This window comes from Schistocerca cancellata, chromosome 4 (assembly GCF_023864275.1).
Source record: "Schistocerca cancellata isolate TAMUIC-IGC-003103 chromosome 4, iqSchCanc2.1, whole genome shotgun sequence".
NCBI lineage: Eukaryota > Metazoa > Arthropoda > Insecta > Orthoptera > Acrididae > Schistocerca > Schistocerca cancellata.
In genome coordinates this window covers 737,825,177-737,843,927 of record NC_064629.1, presented here as the reverse complement: position 1 = coordinate 737,843,927, position 18,751 = coordinate 737,825,177, and the positions used below count along the sequence as shown (strand labels likewise).

General features: G+C 42.3%; 1 non-coding gene across 1 annotated transcript; it reads right to left on the bottom strand.

Annotated features, from left to right (window-relative positions):
* Positions 1–13,920: 13,920 nt before the first annotated feature.
* Positions 13,921–13,995, bottom strand: Trnat-ugu (transfer RNA threonine (anticodon UGU)). The gene has a single exon. It is a non-coding gene; the product is annotated as a tRNA-Thr (tRNA).
* Between the last annotated feature and the right edge of the window lie 4,756 nt (positions 13,996–18,751).

Sequence of the window (18,751 nt, the reverse complement as noted above, 5' to 3'; positions counted from 1 at the left end):
AAAGGAACGCCGGTCTGCTCAGCACCGCTTACAGGTCTATAGTGGTGATAAGTCGGTAACATTGGTGATTAAAAAAATACTCCCTCTCAATTACAGGTATGCAGTTACCGGGTTCATATTAATTATACCAGTCTGGAAGCAACATTCTTCATTTGTAATTGGACCGGCTACCTCTATACCAATTGTCCGCGTTGTGGGGTGGTATTGAAACCCGTTTACGAACAGCATAAAAAAAATTTACTTCTCCCACAGGATTCTGCAACGGAGCCAAACCCAGGTTTGAGGATAAATGTGGATATTTGAGAGATACATGTAGGTACATTAGAGCGGTTATTCAAAGCAAGCCTCACGGAACACAAGATGATGATGCGTTTGAGGAGCCTTTTCTTTTGGCTCGCCTTTCGAATAGCCCTCCATTGAAGTACCCTCTTCTGCCGCCTGAGTTTGTGGTCGAGGAAGCTGTGTGTGCTTCTGCACCTGATCAGGGGGTTACTGATAAGTCAGCTGGCGATTCTCCCGCCATCCAGGCCATCTCGTCGCACCACCTTTTAAGGAATCTGTTTCACAACCCCACTTGTCTCCCCCGGCTACATGGGATACCTCTCTGGTTGTCTCAGCTTCCTAAGCTACTTCTGTTCCTTCTGTCACAGCCTCCTCTTGATGAGCATAACTTGATTGATTCCCACGGACAGGGCGGCTCCCTGTCGTTACCAAGAAACTCTCCATAAGTGAGTCCCTGTCTGTCAGCGAGTGGGATATGGAGGTCTCTCGCTCTCAGTCTGAAACGGATTTTCTGCAGGGCCAATCCACTCAACCGCAAGAGGCAGCGAAAATTCCGAGGAGCCTTAGTATACAACTTATCCAGTCTGAGAGAGTCGCATCACGGAAGAAGAAAAAAAGAGTAGGATGGTGGGGAAGATGTTCACTCTACTTCTCCCTCCGTCCACTGATTCCGCCGTGGATTCTGGTACATAGCTCCCTTCGATGATAGTTCTGTAGTTTTGTGTTTTTGGTTCCATTTCTATTGTCTATGCAAGCACATACTTTCCTCACTTTGAATATTAACAGGATTGTTTCTGAACTCCAGCTCGCAAATTAGCTACAGTTTATATATGACGCTCGGGCGGACATAATTTTTTTCAGGAACTACTGTATTATCTGACCATTTTTCAATTTCTGGGCTCTAGAACTTTTTTTAATGTAGCTTTCGAACTTTTTAGGGGTACGGCCTTATTTTATAGGGAAGGATTTCCATTACAAGATTTCGAAGTTCTCGATGATGGTAGGGGTACAGGATGCACCTCCTGTGATTTCACTTTACTTCTCCTATATGCCCCTTCTGGCTCTGGTCATTCTATGGAATGTTCGCGTTTCGACAAAAAATTTACCTGCTTCAAAACTCCCCTACAAAGATTCTATAGGGTGGTGATTTTAATTGCATTCTCCGGCCGGGAGCCGCCAGAGTGGCCAAGTGGTTCTAGGCGCTTCAGTCTGGAACTGCACGACCGCTACGGTCGCAGGTTCGAATCCTGCCTCAGGCATGGATGTGTGTGAGGTCCTTAGATTAGTTAGGTTTAAGTAGTTCTAAGTTCTAGGGGACTGATGACCTCCGATGTTAAGTCCCATAATGCTCAGAGTCATTTGAACCATTTTCTCCGACCGGAGGATCAGTCTCTTAATTTTAGTTTCATTAAAGAGCTCGATGACATGGTACGCTCCTTGCATCTACGTGACATATGGATTTGTCGGTATCCTACAGTTATGCGATACACTTATTTTACTGACACCTCTAGCAATCGCCTTGATAGCTATTACCTTTCTGATTCATTGTGCGGGAGTTGACGCGATAGTCGCCTGTTTTACTGATCATTCTGCTGTAGCCGTCACATTTAATTACGTGCAGCAGCCGGTAAAAATGTAGCGTCTTTCCTGGATGCTCAATATAGCCAGTCTATCTACAAGACTATTACATTGGTGTTGTCATTTAGCAAATATGGGCCCCTTGCTCTCGTACTATAGAAAGGCACTCGTCTATTGTGTAATGGTGGAAACTACTTGTCAGACCACAAATTCGTAAAGTTCTCATGCGTTTTGGTGCCGTTAAGGGCGTCAGAAGTCCGGCGGACCCAACACTTTTGTTATTCCGTATTACGTCAACTGTACGACTGCTCTAGACAAGCTCCTCTACGGACTATGGATGTACGCCAAATTAAAACCAAACTGCTACAGTTAAAACAATTTCAGATGGAAGGACTCCGGACAAAATCTCAACAACGTTCCATTTTACAAGATGAGCTGACTTCACTATTCCATCATATCCGTGTGTGGTCACGCAGGTAAAAATTTTGAAATTTGTTGTAAGGTCTTATGGGACCAGACTGCTGAGGTCATCCGGACTGAAGCACCTAGAACCGCTCGGCCACAGCGGCCGGCCCCAGTCATGCAAAGTCCTGTTTCCTTAACTCTTCTTCCTGACACACATAAAACGTAAAGAAATTAAAAAATAAAAGAAATAAATAAAATTAAAATAAGACAATAAGTTGTGAGTTTGTTTCCTTGTTGGCAACTCATATTATATGATGACTTTGACTGTGATCGTCTGAATGTTCATGGAGGTACCAAGTCGATCTAACTATAAAATAAATGTTAATGATATGATTCTCACTTGGGGTACGAGAGGTCCTGATTTCAAATCCCAGATTAGATCGCATGTTTACACAGTTCTTAGAGGCTTGCCAAGTGTACACCTGTTTAAATAAAGTAGGTTTGCCGTGAGCTTTCCGTTCCAGAAAGTTACTGTGCCTTCTCAAAGAAATGGACTGAGGAAATCAACAGCCTGATCTAGCGAAAACTTACGCACATAAGACGACATACCAATAAAGAAACTTGTGATAACATAATGAATAATGACAACCACGAACAATTTGTTTACTTGTTGTTGTCAACTCACTTCTGTAGAATAAAAAGAAAAGAAAAAAACGGAAAAAAGAAATGGTGAGGTGACCGCTCGCGCTAAGTGGGAAATCAGATTTCGAATCTCAGTCTGGCACGAATTTTCACTTTCATTATCCCAGTGTACAGCTAATGGTCGTCCATATTCGCAACTGCGAATACATTCTACGCAGCTAAGGAAATTTTGTCCACTTGCACTTATTTCATACGATGTTTCACGTTCGAGAGGTTACAAATGTAAGTAGGCTGTTTAGGTTCTTATATTGGTAACGCCGCCGCCACGTAGCGCTCTGTATGAAAATCACTGGCTGTGTTGTGTGCAGTCTGTGGCTAGTTAGCATTGTTGTCTGCCATTGTAGTGTTGGGCAGCTGGACGTGAACAGCACGTAGCGTTGCGCAGTTGGAGGTGAGCCGCCAGCAGTTGTGGATGTGGGGAGAGAAATGGCGGAGTTTTGAAATTTGTAAAAATGGATGTCATGAACTGCTGTATATATTATGACTTTTGATGAATATTAAGGTAAATACATTGTTTATGCATTGCTTGGTAATTTAGATTTACTGTAGCTTGCTTTGCAATTTTCCATTTTTTGTTGTCATTGCTGTTTGTGTTAATTGTTTTGTGCTGCTGCATTGCCTCGTCCCTTAGTTTAGCATCTGAGCTCAGTAGATTTAAGTTAACTTAAGAGGGGGTAGCCTATAAGAGAATGAGTTGCGATGAATTTGAAGAAATGTGTGAACATATAAATACAGAAAGCATGCTTAGATAGATTTTTTTTGGTGGAAACAAAGGATGAAATAAGAGGAAAGATATATGGAATGAAGTTTTGGGGTGGACTGCAGTACCAAATGTTACACTGAAAACAAACCCTCTCCTTTCCTTTTGTGTTATCCCACTATGTGTTTGTGTACCCTTGTGTATTTGTTTTCTTCCTGTCTCTGTGTAGTTTCATAGAATTTTTTCTTCTTCTAATACTTAGCTACATTCACTATGATGAGGAATACTGTTATCCTCAAATATAATTGGCATTAATAATATGTTATTTACTTTGTAAAGATGTTTAGACATTATTTATTCTGTTTTGTTGCTCACATGTGAAGGCGATGTTTCAAAAGTTATTCTGATCTTTTATGTATTTACTTATGTCATAATTCCTGTAACACTAATGTATATGTTTATTTCTATTGTTTTGTAAAGCCTGTATTACTACAAATGTTATCTGTATTGTTATGTTCTTTAATGATGTACTTTGTACCTTTGTTATTGTATTCTCATGTTATAATATTGTAATTGACACCAGTTCATCAAATTAAGTAACTTGTAAGCATTCATTTCACTGCACACATTTCTGTTGGTCATAGTAATGCACAATATGTGAGAAGTAGGGACTGTTAGTGTTTACAGGTGTGTTAATAATTCAGCAAGGGACTGGATAACAGCATTGCTGGTTCTAAGGACAATTCCAAAAACTTTGTGCGTGCACAAGTGGTGGTTTATGGACTTGCTATTTTCTCTGCAAGACTCTTAGATGGTGATTGTGCACCTGCACAGTCGCAGCAGATGGCTGCTGGCCATCTCTACAAGGACTATAGTGGGTCTGCATCTTTGATGGCCCACCAATACCATTATTTCTACAAGGACTACAGTGGGTCTACACCTTTGCTGACTCACCAGTACCATTATTTCTACAAGGACTGCAGTGGGTCTGCACCTCTGGTGGCCCATCAGTACCGTAATCTCTACCAGGACTACAGTGGGTCTACTCTGTGACGACCTACTACATTCTTCAAAACTTCGACTAACTGCTGTGGGTTTGCTCTGTTGTGGCCCATTACCTGTCTGCATGTCAAGAGTCAGCACTGTCTTTCCGTTGGAAGGACAACACTACTTTTTCAAGACTACATGGAAATCCACTACTTCTGTGTGCAATTTCTTTTACTAATGAGACTTTGTGAAAAAAAACCTGTAATTACTATTATGATGAATGATCAGGACTATCTTTATGGACTGTGAGAAAATTTTAGCTTTTGACCAACATTGTATTAATAAGTGTGTGCATTGGATATCTTTGTTATTGCAATTATGAAAAATTTTATCAAATCATTATTGGCCACTGCCCAAAACAATTTGTAAAATTCTTTGTGAGGAGCATGGGGGCTATGTAAGTAGGCTGTTTAGGTTCTTATATTGGTAACGCCGCCGCCACGTAGCGCTCTGTATGAAAATCACTGGCTGTGTTGTGTGCAGTCTGTGGCTAGTTAGCATTGTTGTCTGCCATTGTAGTGTTGGGCAGCTGGACGTGAACAGCGCGTAGCGTTGCGCAGTTGGAGGTGAGCCGCCAGCAGTTGTGGATGTGGGGAGAGAAATGGCGGAGTTTTGAAATTTGTAAAAATGGATGTCATGAACTGCTGTATATATTATGACTTTTGATGAATATTAAGGTAAATACATTATTTGTTCTCTATTAAAATCTTTCATTTGCTAACTATGCCTACTAGTAGTTAGTGCCTTCCGTAGTTTGAATCTGTTATTTAGCTGGCAGCAGTGGCGCTCTCTGTTTTACTGTAGCTTGAGTAACGAAGATTTTTGTGAGGTAAGTGATTTGTGAAAGGAATAGGTTAATGTTAGTCAGGGCCGTTCTTTTGTAGGAATTTCTGAAAGTCAGATTGCGTTGCGCTAAAAATATTGTATGTCAGTTTAAGCACAGGCATGTATAATTGTTCAAAGGGGACGTTTCACAAAGAACATAGTCAAAGAATACCCACATATTGTGCAGTGAGAAATATATACGTCATATCATGCTTTTCCTCAGTGTTCCAGAACATGTATTGTTCAAGTTAATGATTACGATAACATCCAGGGTCTAATACAGACAACAACTTAAAAAAAAATCTGCGTAGTTTGATGTTTATAAGATTTAAGTATAAAAACAAGAATGTAAATTAATCTGATAAAGATACGAAATATAACTTCTGAAGTTGTGGAATGTGTCACGTGTAAACAACAGTACATTACCTTTACATCAAGCTAAGTTATTTCTGATTTAGTTAACTGTGACTTTGGAATATAAAAATAATCCCTTGTTTAGTGAGCAATAAAGTGTTTCTTTAACATCACGAAAATTAAACGTGGAAAACAATCGATTACAAGTGGTGAAAGGGTACAGTACCGCCCGACATTGAAAATAGGTACAACATACTTCATTATTCTTGTCAGTACAACATATTTTTTCTAATAATAACTCAATTTCAATTAATACAGCGAATCCGCATACCAGTGTGGGAAAGAATGACAATTTATTTATTTAATTGATCACATGTGCACTCCCACAAAATAAATCCCTACATCCAGTTTGGTGAGATCTGTGAAACGAATGAATGTATGGTCGTCTGCTAACCGCAGATAGTGAATGTGAATATATGATCATCTTTGAGACGTTCTTTTGGTCACCTTTGGTGGAACCAAAGAGATGAAACTTACCGGAGCTTTGAGCGCCTGAAATGTGGCTGACCAATACGGTAGCAAGGTGCTCCCCCACGTCGGCAGAGGTGCGAGAGGACCTGAAGAACGGCCTTGTTTCAGCACCCTGCCGCTGGATCTAGTGTTGGTAAGACCTGTCTTAGGTGTGCTCCGTAAAGACAAAAGAGTGGGGACATGGTATGTATGTGAAATACTTAAGGGTAGTTTGGAATAATAATTTCTCTATTTCAGGAACTTTTGTGGGGAGAATTAAATGTCAGGCAGGTAATATTAAGGGGATCATAGTAATCTTTGGAAGTGACGAACGGTCACAATGAAACCACGTGTAGCAATAAGTTGAAATACTTTCGAGTGCTTAAGTTAAGCTGAATTACTAGCGTGTGTACTACAAGTTGGAAATATTTAAGAAATGGCGTGTGCAGGACTTGAAATTAGAGACGAGTACTTCCACGTGGTGAGTACTGTGTGAGTCTCAATCTGCGTATGAGACAAAGGATAAAGAGAAGTACTCGTCCATGATATCAGTTGAGGACTCGCGTGTGTGATGAATATGTTCTTAATATTACTTTGCGTGTTATGTTTCCGTGTGACGCTTGATTCAAACGATAATACTCTGAGAGAGAAGCAAGGTGAGTCAGCCGTCTATCCAGCAACGCCACTTGGCTTGCATCGCACAGGAACACGTGCGTATATCCTCAATTCAAATGGTTCAAATGGCTCTGAGCACTATGGGACTCAACATCTTAGGTCATAAGTCCCCTAGAACTTAGAACTACTTAAACCTAACTAACCTAAGGACATCACACACACCCATGCCCGAGGCAGGATTCGAACCTGCGACCGTAGCAGTCCCGCGGTTCCGGACTGCAGCGCCAGAACCGCTAGACCACCGCGGCCGGCCGTATATCCTCCAGAGTTCATAGTAGGAAAGAAAAATTACGAAGTGGGGCAGTGTCGTGAGAAACTAGGCGGAATTTCTCATGTGTTATTGTTGTAGGTTATAGAGTTTGTGTGTTTAGGTTATAGAATTTATCGGAATAAATGAGATAGTGAAAAGTAAAAGATTGGTGGCCTTTTCCTTCGAACAGTATGTTGTCATGATATCCAGAATTTATAATGTGTGCGTCATTCATATTCAGTGCGATGGCCACGTGTTGATAAAAGCCGTTAAATAAGAAAGAAAATGTGGTATTGCCAGTGCGTAGTGAACAGTCAGTGTTGTGTAAATTACTAATAGTCAGATGTGCGTTTCCGTTGCGTAATATTCAAACAGGAGAATAACTTGTAACTTAATTGTGAGTACTAGAGCTCATGTTACTCGAAAAATAAGAATGAGCCCACTCGCATGGCAGACCACTCATGTTGCAGGCCTGACTGCTTGATGCCACAGTATGAGCAAGGCATGTGGGTGCCTCTCAGTGGCATCTGTCTGCACAATCTGGCAACGCTCTAGGCTGTGGCAGTTCCTGTCTTCTCTTCGAGGTTTTATGCTGTGACTGCGCACTTGATCTAGCAGGAAGCAACGCATCTTCGAAATGCAACGTCTGGCGTTCGAAACCACTCGTTGCTCAAATTTTTATAGCGCCTTTCATCTGAATGCTGAAGTCTTTAGCGTAATGATAGCACAGCTACAGTGTGTTTCACTTTCTGACATATTGGTAATAATATTTCCTTCCAAAAACATTACCGTGAAGGATTTGTTGGTAAACTGCCTGCCTCTGAAGGTCACATGAGTCAGAGTTCATCGGGGCCCACTTGCTGTCTTCCTTGTACTTCGGAAAATTCTGGATATTTGTGGTAAGTTCCTATGGAACCAAACTGCTGAGGTCATCTGTCCCTAGGCTTACACATTACTTAATCTAACTTAAACTACTTTACTCTAAGGACAACACAGACACCCACGCCCGAGGGAGGACTCGAACCTCCGACGGGGGCAGCTGCGCAAGCCGTGGCAAGGCACCTCAGAAGCGCGGCCCTCGCACTGTGTCGAAAGTGTCAGCTACCGTTCATTGCTTTGGAGAGTACAAAATGGTTTACCGTTCTTGAGTGATGCTCCACAAAAAAGTCTAAGATTTGCAATTTCACGCTCAATGGCAACGTAGGTAGGCGATTTGTAGGTGATAAGTATTGTATTACACTAAAAGGCAGGACATGAATATGGTTAAAAAATAATGTTATAGTTTGTGATATAGTCTCACGTCCTTAATACGTTGTTTAGTGTTGTTCTTAATGCCTTATATATGGTTTATTTCCCTTTTAGAAGTGAAACTTCATGCACCTCTTTGTGAGAAATTCGTATGTTTTCGGCTAGCCACAGCCAGTAACTGTTGTGTAATGAGCTTTACGCTCATTTTTTGATTTCTTACGGTAAATGTGTGCCATAGACTGCGTGAATACCTTGCAGTGCATGCTCTATAGCAACGCAGGCAAGCTGCACATTCTGAGGTCCGCATATGGATTCGTGGAGAACTTAACACTGGTCGAAAGCGATATTTAGGTTTCAGTTACTTTTAAACCAACGACGTTTCCCACTTTTGAAGCTACCCCAGAGTGGAAGGAAGCTGTTAAAGTCGGTGTTAGCAAACGTCTACAGGGTTGGCTAATTGTTATTTCACAGACTTAGCTCAGAGAAACTGTATTCTCTTCGTTACTATTCCCCTGACATGTGGTCCTATGTGATGGGCAAAACTCAAATTCGTATGGTTGGCAGTCGAGTGGAAGTTCTTCAGAGACGTTTATATACTGAAGAAACTTGGTATTCACAAATCAGACACCTATGACTGTAACATTACAAGTCAAGATAGCTGTAACGGAAATTGAATAGCGTAAAGTTATCATTGAAAACGCACGCCGCGCGATTTAATTGAATAGCGTAAAGTTATCATTAAAAACGCACGCTGCGCGATTTGTGACGATTTGGTTGGTCATAATAGTAGTAACATGCTTTTGAATACAATTAAAATATAACGGCGATACCTGTTTAGTGTTATTGGAAATAATATGTAGTAAATTAATGAGTAAGGTAGCCGATCCTATAAGAAGAGGTGAAATTGGGCATATTAAGGTGTTTTGCTTTATGTCGACTAAGCCGATGATACGGCGTCTTGTTTTTCGTTTACTCTTAGGGAAAAAAACAAGTAATGAAGTGCTAATTGTGCGTTGTGAAAAATATAGGGGCGAATTTTAAATAGCTACAGTGTATAACCAGAGTAACAAATGGACATTCAGTTACGCGAAATAGCGGACAGCGAAGTGTGGTCATTAAATTGAGTACACCTACAGGGCGGTCAATTCCGGGATAAGTCTATTCGCATCTCAAGAGGGACGCGGTATTGAGACCGGTTTTTTTTTTTTAATTATATCACGGAGAGCGGGCTTCAATTTATAAAAAGGAGAAAAGATGTATCATTATCATTGACTGTTGGTGTTACGCAACCAAAACTGTTCATCAAAGGGTTTCGGTGAATGAGTGGTGAATGCGAAATGGAACTGTGAACGAAGTTATGTTAAATAAAGCAGAAGAGACAAGACAGTTTGGTCGTATCTGTTATTATTCCATAAACCGTAACATTTCTTCTCGTTGTACGAAGCCCTTATAGACGATTGTTATGACCATTTGCTTTGAAGGGATCTCGTTACGAGTTAAGTTTTGAGGACCTGGTCAACAGGGGATAGTTCGTAGATCTTAACTACTGCAGCTATTCTGGAATCAGGTGCTACCGTGACCGTTGTGTGTTGTCAATGGCTTAAGGTCATCATATCTCATGCACTAAGATCGACGCGCCTTTCCTCTTAGTATAACGGTGTCTCACGGTAACAACGACAACGCAGACGGCGAAGGAAGATACGGTTGTTGTTGTTGTTGTGGTCTTCAGTCCTGAGACTGGTTTGATGCAGCTCTCCATGCTACTCTATCCTGTGCAAGCTTCTTCATCTCCCAGTATCTACTGCAACCTACATCCTTCTGAATCTGCTTAGTGTATTCATCTCTTGGTCTCCCTCTACGATTTTTACCCTCCACACTGCCCTCCAATGCTAAATTTGTGATACCTTGATGCCTCAAAACATGTCCTACCAACCGATCCCTTCTTCTAGTCAAGTTGTGCCACAAACTTCTCTTCTCCCCAATCCTATTCAATACCTCCTCATTAGTTACGTGATCTACCCACCTTATCTTCAGCATTCTTCTGTAGCACCACATTTCGAAAGCTTCTATTCTCTTCTTGTCCAAACTAGTTATCGTCCATGTTTCACTTCCATACATGGCTACACTCCATACAAATACTTTCAGAAACGACTTCCTGACACTTAAATCTATACTCGATGTTAACAAATTCCTCTTCTTGAGAAACGCTTTCCTTGCCATTGCCAGTCTACATTTTATATCCTCTCTGCTTCGACCATCATCGGTTATTTTACTCCCTAAATAGCAAAACTCCTTTACTACTTTAAGTGTCTCATTTCCTAATCTAATTCCCTCAGCATCACCCGACTTAATTTGACTACATTCCATTATCCTCGTTTTGCTTTTGTTGATGTTCATCTTATATCCTCCTTTCAAGACACTGTCCATTCCGTTCAACTGCTCTTCCAAGTCCTTTGCTGTCTCTGACAGAATTACAATGTCATCGGCGAACCTCAAAGTTTTTACTTCTTCTCCATGAATTTTAATACCTACTCCGAATTTTTCCTTTGTTCCCTTCACTGCTTGCTCAATATACAAATTGAATAACATCGGGGAGAGGCTACAACCCTGTCTCACTCCCTTCCCAACCACTGCTTCCCTTTCATGTCCCTCGACTCTTATAACTGCCATCTGGTTTCTGTACAAATTGTAAATAGCCTTTCGCTCCCTGTATTTTACCCCTGCCACCTTCAGAATTTGAAAGAGAGTATTCCAGTCAACATTGTCAAAAGCTTTCTCTAAGTCTACAAATGCTAGAAACGTAGGTTTGCCTTTTCTTAATCTTTCTTCTAAGATAAGTCGTAAGGTCAGTATTGCCTCACGTGTTCCAACATTTCTACGGAATCCAAACTGATCTTCCCCGAGGTCGGCTTCTACCAGTTTTTCCATTCGTCTGTAAAGAATTCGCGTTAGTATTTTGCAGCTGTGACTTATTAAACTGATAGTTCGGTAATTTTCACATCTGTCAACTCCTGCTTTCTTTGGGATTGGAATTATTATATTCTTCTTGAGGTCTGAGGGTATTTCGCCTGTCTCATACATCGTGCTCACCAGATGGTAGAGTTTTGTCATGACTGGCTCTCCCGAGGCCATCAGTAGTTCAAATGGAATGTTGTCTACTCCCGGGGCCTTGTTTCGACTCAGGTCTTTCAGTGCTCTGTCAAACTCTTCACGCAGTATTGCATCTCCCATTTCGTCTTCATCTACATCCTCTTCCATTTCCATAATATTGTCCTCAAGTACATCGCCCTTCTATAAACCCTCTATATACTCCTTCCACCTTTCTGCCTTCCCTTCTTTGCTTAGAACTGGGTTGCCATCTGAGCTCATGATGTTCATACAAGTGGTTATCTTCTCTCCAAAGGTCTCTTTAATTTTCCTGTAGGCAGTATCTATCTTACCCCTAGTGAGACAAGCCTCTACATCCTTACATTTGTCTTCTAGCCATCCCTGCTTAGCCATTTTGCAATTCCTGTTGATTTCATTTTTGAGACGTTTGTATTCCTTTTTGCCTGCTTCATTTACTGCATTTTTATATTTTCTCCTTTCATCAATTAAATTCAATATTTCTTCTGTTACCCAAGGATTTCTATTAGCCCTCGTCTTTTTACCTACTTGATCCTCTGCTGCCTTCACTACTTCATCCCTCAGAGCTACCCATTCTTCTTCTACTGTATTTCTTTCCCCCATTCCTGTCAATTTTTCCCTTATGCTCTCCCTGAAACTCTCTACAACCTCTGGTTCTTTCAGTTTATCCAGGTCCCATCTCCTTAAATTCCCACCTTTTTGCAGTTTCTTCAGTTTCAATCTGCAGTTCATAACCAATAGATTGTGGTCAGAATCCACATCTGCCCCAGGAAATGTCTTACAATTTAAAACCTGGTTCCTAAATCTCTGTCTTACCATTATATAATCTATCTGATACCTACTAGTATCTCCAGGATTCTTCCAGGTATACAACCTTCTTTTATGATTCTTGAACCAAGTGTTGGCTATGATTAAGTTATGCTCTGTGCAAAATTCTACAAGGCGGCTTCCTCTTTCATTCCTTCCCCCCAATCCATATTCACCTACTATGTTTCCTTCTCTCCCTTTTCCTACTGACGAATTCCAGTCACCCATGACTATTAAATTTTCGTCTCCCTTCACTACCTGAATAATTTATTTTATCTCGTCATACATTTCATCTATTTCTTCATCATCTGCAGAGGTAGTTGGCATATAAACTTGTACTACTGTAGTAGGCATGGGCTTTGTGTCTATCTTGGCCACAATAATGCGTTCACTATGCTGTTTGTAGTAGCTAACCCGCACTCCTATTTTTTATTCATTATTAAACCTACTCCTGCATTACCCCTATTTGATTTTGTATTTATAACCCTGTAATCACCTGACCAAAAGTCTTGTTCGTCCTGCCACCGAACTTCACTAATTCCCACTATATCTAACTTTAACCTATCCATTTCCCTTTTTAAATTTTCTAGCCTACCTGCCCGATTAAGGGATCTGACATTCCACGCTCCGATCCGTAGAACGCCAGTTTTCTTTCTCCTGATAACGACGTCCTCCTGAGTAGTCCCCGCCCGGAGATCCGAATGGGGGACTATTTTACCTCCGGAATATTTTACCCAAGAGGACGCCATCATCATTTAATCATACAGTAGAGCTGCATGTCCTCGGGAAAAATTACGGCTGTAGTTTCCCCTTGCTTTCAGCCGTTCGCAGTACCAGCACAGCAAGGCCGTTTTGGTTAATGTTACAAGGCCAGATCAGTCAATCATCCAGACTGTTGCCCCTGCAACTACTGAAGAGGCTGCTGCCCCTCTTCAGGAACCACATGTTTGTCTGGCCTCTCAACAGATACCCCCCGTTGTGGTTGCACCTACGGTACGGCCATCTGTATCGCTGAGGCACGCAAGCCTCCCCACCAACGGCAAGGTCCATGGTTCATGGGTAGATGACCATTAACACAGCTTACTGAGTCGAGGTTGTGAGAAGACTTAATGTGTAAAGGTTTCCTTCTGACTTTGTTAAAGAGTTTCTTCTAGCAGTTTGCCAGTCCTTTAAATAAAACAGAAAATTACATCTTAATCCGCGTCCACACATGCATGCCACGAACCCCGAGCGGTGCGCGAGCCGCACGCGCGTCGCTCGCCTTTCGTTCGTTGGAATTGTGGGTTGCAACGAACCTCCGGCGATCCACAGGAAACCCCCGAACATATAAGTATTCGAAATTAGAATTGTATTAATACCTTCAGCTGCTGACGGGCGTTGATACATATCAACGGGGACAAGTGAAAACGTGTGCCCTGATCGGGGCTCGAACCCGGGATCTTCTGCTTACATGGCAGACGCTCTATCCATCTGAGCCACCGAGGGCACAGAGGATAGTGCGACTACAGGGAATATCTCGCGCACACTTCCCTTGCATGTCCACACACTACATTCGTAGTGTCCCTGCAGTCGCACTATGCTCTGTGTCCTCGGTGGCTCAGATGGATAGAGCGTCTGCCATGTAAGCAGGAGATCCCCGATTCGAGCCCCGGTCAGGGCACTCGTTTTCACCTGTCCCCGTTGATATGTATCAACGCCTGTCAGCAGCTGAAGGTATTAATATAATTCAGATTTCGTTCTATACAGCTGCAGGTCATCAATGGTGTGTGTTCTTTCGGACATGTCCGAAAGAACAGACACCATATTCATATAAGTATTCAATTTGCAGCCAAGCTGTAAACATGTCTACGTGACGGGAAAATTTCGGGATTATGGTGATGAGTGGTGCGGCACTATTAATGGCAAGTTTGTCGAAAATAAAACGAAACGTCGACGTTGGTGACACACTGAACTTTATAAAAAAAAATGCAGAACTTATTGTGGATTTGAAGTCACAACAAATAAGTGGTCAATATAAAAATTTCTGTCGAATGACATCTTCTGACTTTGAAAATCTGCTACAGAAAATATTTCGAAAGAGGACACTAATTTCCAAACAGCAATTTCCACTCAAGACAGGTGAGCATTAATATTTAATATTTGTTGTACATAATTTGTTTACTTCTTGTTTATAATTCCCTGTGTGGTTGTCGTAAGATCCTGACCAAATAAGCAATGGTGGGCGTGGATATAAAAAAAAAATTGGCTGATCTAAATAAAGGCAAGTCTGTGCAGCACTCGTCCATGAGTTACAAGGATATATCAAGGTAACATATTAACACCGTTGTTTAACTCTTTTAATTTTGAAAGTTGTTTTATTTTTAAAATATTTTTATAAGTATAAAATTAAACGCATTTCGCACAAAATCATCAAAATCCATTACACTAAAGTTATGTTACACAAAATCCGAAAACTGTTCTGCAGTTATTGATGCAACAGGTGATGGTTGAGAAGAGATAGGTGTCAAGGAATCATATGGCGATTGTACGGGAGCAGGTACTGGTTGCAAAGTGTGCAAAACGTATTGTTGAGAATGTGTGGGGTGATATACACTTTCTGGAGGGATTTTCCAATGCTGAGCATTTGGAGCAGCTCGATAAAAAAAAGAACCTTTATCGGCTTCCATAAGTACGTCAAACACGGCATGCAATACCGATTTCTGTGTTTCAGGTGAATATTCCTTCACTTTTGCAGCGACATACGTAAAAAAGGCATCGATTTCGTCGGACTTATTACAAGGCACTTTCTCCAATTTCTCTGCAACAGTTTGTAAAATGTCAAACGCACTCCTCATCATTGAGTCGTTAGCATCAGTTCGCTTACGCTTCGTAGGTCTGGCGGTAGATGTTGACCCTGTTGGCTCTTGTTGGCTGTCTTTAGAAATATTCAGTCCTGACTCGATGTCATCTTCAATTCAAATAATCTCATCCGTCTCCTGTAAATTACAAGTAATAATTAATATTAACCAATATTAATTATGCATTATTGCTATTACGTGACTAACATAAAAATAGGAGCCTATTAAAAACATTAAGTCGTGTCGTTCACCTCAGACCAATAATGTAGTAGTTATCCAGTCACCAAAACAATTATCAGTCCTGTTTTACAAATATAACCCCCCTCCCCTCCCATGCTTAAAGTAAGTTTAAGTATGATTTCTGTTTCAGCTACCTGCGACACCTGCAGCTTGGAAGGAAGGAAGCAATATATTTGAAACACGATGGAACCTGCCTCACTGTGTTGGTGCTCTGGACGGGAAACATGTTGTTTTGCAAGCTCCAATGAACTCGGATACAGAGTACTTCATTACAAATGCAGCTTCAGTATTGTGCTTTTTGCATTAGTTCAAATGGCTCTGAGCACTATGGGACTTAACATCTATGGTCATCAGTCCCCTAGAACTTAGAACTACTTAAACCTAACTAACCTAAGGACAGCACACAACACCCAGTCATCAAGAGGTAGAGAAAATCCCCGACCCCGCCGGGAATCGAACCCGGGAACCCGGGCGTGGGAAGCAAGAAGGCTACCACACGACCATGAGCTGCGGACTTTTGCATTAGTGAACAGGAATTCTAACTTTATGTTTGCTGACGTGGGATGCCAAGGAAGAATTTGGGATGGAAGAATATTTCAGGGGGGCAAGCTACATAGTATGATGACTGGGAGCACATTGGATCTTCCGGTAGCGGAACTGCTGCCAGGGCGTTCAATGGAAATACCTTATTTCTTTGCAGGTGACCGTGCATTTGCTCTAAGTGAAAACCTCATGAAGCTATGCTCTGGAGACTTTGACAATGGAACTCCTCACAGAATTTTTAATTATCGCTTGAGTAGGGCCCGACGGGAGTTTCAATTGAAGGGAGAAGATAATATGACGTCTTTGTTACCACTGAGACATGTTCCCCGACGATTCACAAATTATTGTCAAAAAATTAGAGATGAAATAGCAGATTATTGTATGAAAGAAGGATTCCCAGAAGGGAAACACAAACGTGCTTGAGTACATCAACATTTTCTTACCGTCGTAAGTCCTTTTCTTGGTACTTCCCTGTCCTCCAGAAGCTTGAAAGCTTCATAAGCAAACCACCTGTTTACGTAAACGTCGTCGCCGGCCGCTGTGAACCGAGTGGTTCCAGGCGCTTCAGTCCAGAACCGCGCTGCTGCTACGGTCGCAGGTTCGAATCCTGCCTCGGGCATGGATGTGTGTGATGTCCTTGGGTTAGCTAGGTTTAAGTAGTTCTAACTCTAGGGGACTGATGACCTCAGATGGTAAGTCCCATAGTGCTTAGAGCAATTTTGTAAACGTCGTCTCTTCCTGAAACAATAACATACAGAATGTAATGAAACCCTGTTTAAAAAAATGCAGAACTGTACAGTACTTATGATTGTTATTATACAAGTTTGTATGATGTATGTAAATAAAGCACTTAAAAATGAAAATGAAGTATATTATTTTATAGCACCATTCATTTTCTTAATACACTACTGGCCATTAAAATTGCTATACCACGAAGATGACGTGCTACAGACGCGAGATTTAACCGGCACGAAGCAGATGCTGTGATATGCAAATGATTAGCTTTTGAGAGCATTCACACAAGTTTGGCGCCGGTGGTGACACCTACAACGTGCTGCCATGAGGAAAGTTTCCAACCGATTTCTCATAAAACAAACAGCAGTTGACCGGCGTTGCCTGGTGAAACGTTGTTGTGATGCCTCGTGTAAGGAGAAGAAATGCGAACCATCACGTTTCCGACTTTGATAAAGGTCCGATTGTAGCCTGTCGCGATTGCGGTTTATCGTATCGCGACATTGCTGCTCGCGTTGGTCGAGATCCAATGGCTGCCAGCCGGAGTGGCCGAGCGGTTCTAGGCGCTACAGTCTGGAACAGCGCGACCGATACGGTCGCAGGTTCGATCTTGCCTCGGGCATGGATGTGTGTGATGTCCTTAGCTTAGTTAGGTTTAAGTAGTTCTAAGTTCTAGAGGACTGATGACCTCAGAAGTTAAGTCCCATAGTGCTCAGAGCCATTTGAACCATCCAATGACTGTTAGCAGAATATGGAATCGGTGGGTTCAGGAGGGTAATACGGAACGCCGTGCTCGATCCCAACGGCCTCGTATCACTAGCAGTCGAGATGACAGGCATCTTATCCCCATGGCTGTAACGGATCGTGCAGCCACATCTCAATCCCTGAGTCAACAGATGGGGACGTTTGCAAGGCAACAACCATCTGCACTAACAGTTCGACGACGTTTGCAGCAGCATAGACTATCAGCTCGGAGACGATGGCTGCGGTTACCCTTGACGCTGCATCACAGACAGGAGCGCCTGCGATGGTGTACTCAACGAAGAACCTTGGTGCACGAATGGCAAAACGTCATTTTTTTCGGATGAATCCAGGTTCTGTTTACAGCATCATGATGGTCGCATCCGTGTTTGGCGACATCGCGGTGAACGCACACTGGAAGCGTGTATTCGTCATCGCCATACTGCCGTATCACCCGGCGTGATGGTATGGGATGCCATTGGTTACACGTCTCGTTTACCAAATTGGTTCAAATGGCTCTGAGCACTATGGGACTCAACATCTTAGGTCATAAGTCCCCTAGAACTTAGAACTACTTAAACCTAACTAACCTAAGGACAACACACACACCCATGCCCGAGGCAGGATTCGAACCTACGACCGCAGCAGCCCTGAGGTTCCGGACTGCAGCGCCAGAACCGCTAGACCACCGCGGCCGGCGTCTCGTTTACCTCTTGTTCGCATTGACGGCACTTTGAACAGTGGACGTTAAATTTCAGATGTGTTACGACCCGTGACTCTACCCTTCATTCGATCCCTGCGAAGCCCTACATTTCAGCAGGATAATGCACGACCCCGTGTTGCAGGTCCTGTACGGGCCTTTCTGGATACAGAAAATGTTCGACTGCTGCCCTGGCCAGCACATTGACCAGATCTCTCACCAATTGAAAACGTCTGGTCAATGGTCGCCGAGAAACTGGCTCGTGACAATACGCCAGTCACTACTCTTGATCAACTGTGATATCGTGTTGAAGCTGCATGGGCAGCTGTACCTGTGCACGCCATCCAAGCTCTGTTTGACTCAATGCCCAGGCGTATCAAGGCCGTTATTACGGCCAGAGGTGGTTATTCTGGGTACTGATTTCTCAAGATCTATGCACCCAAATTGCG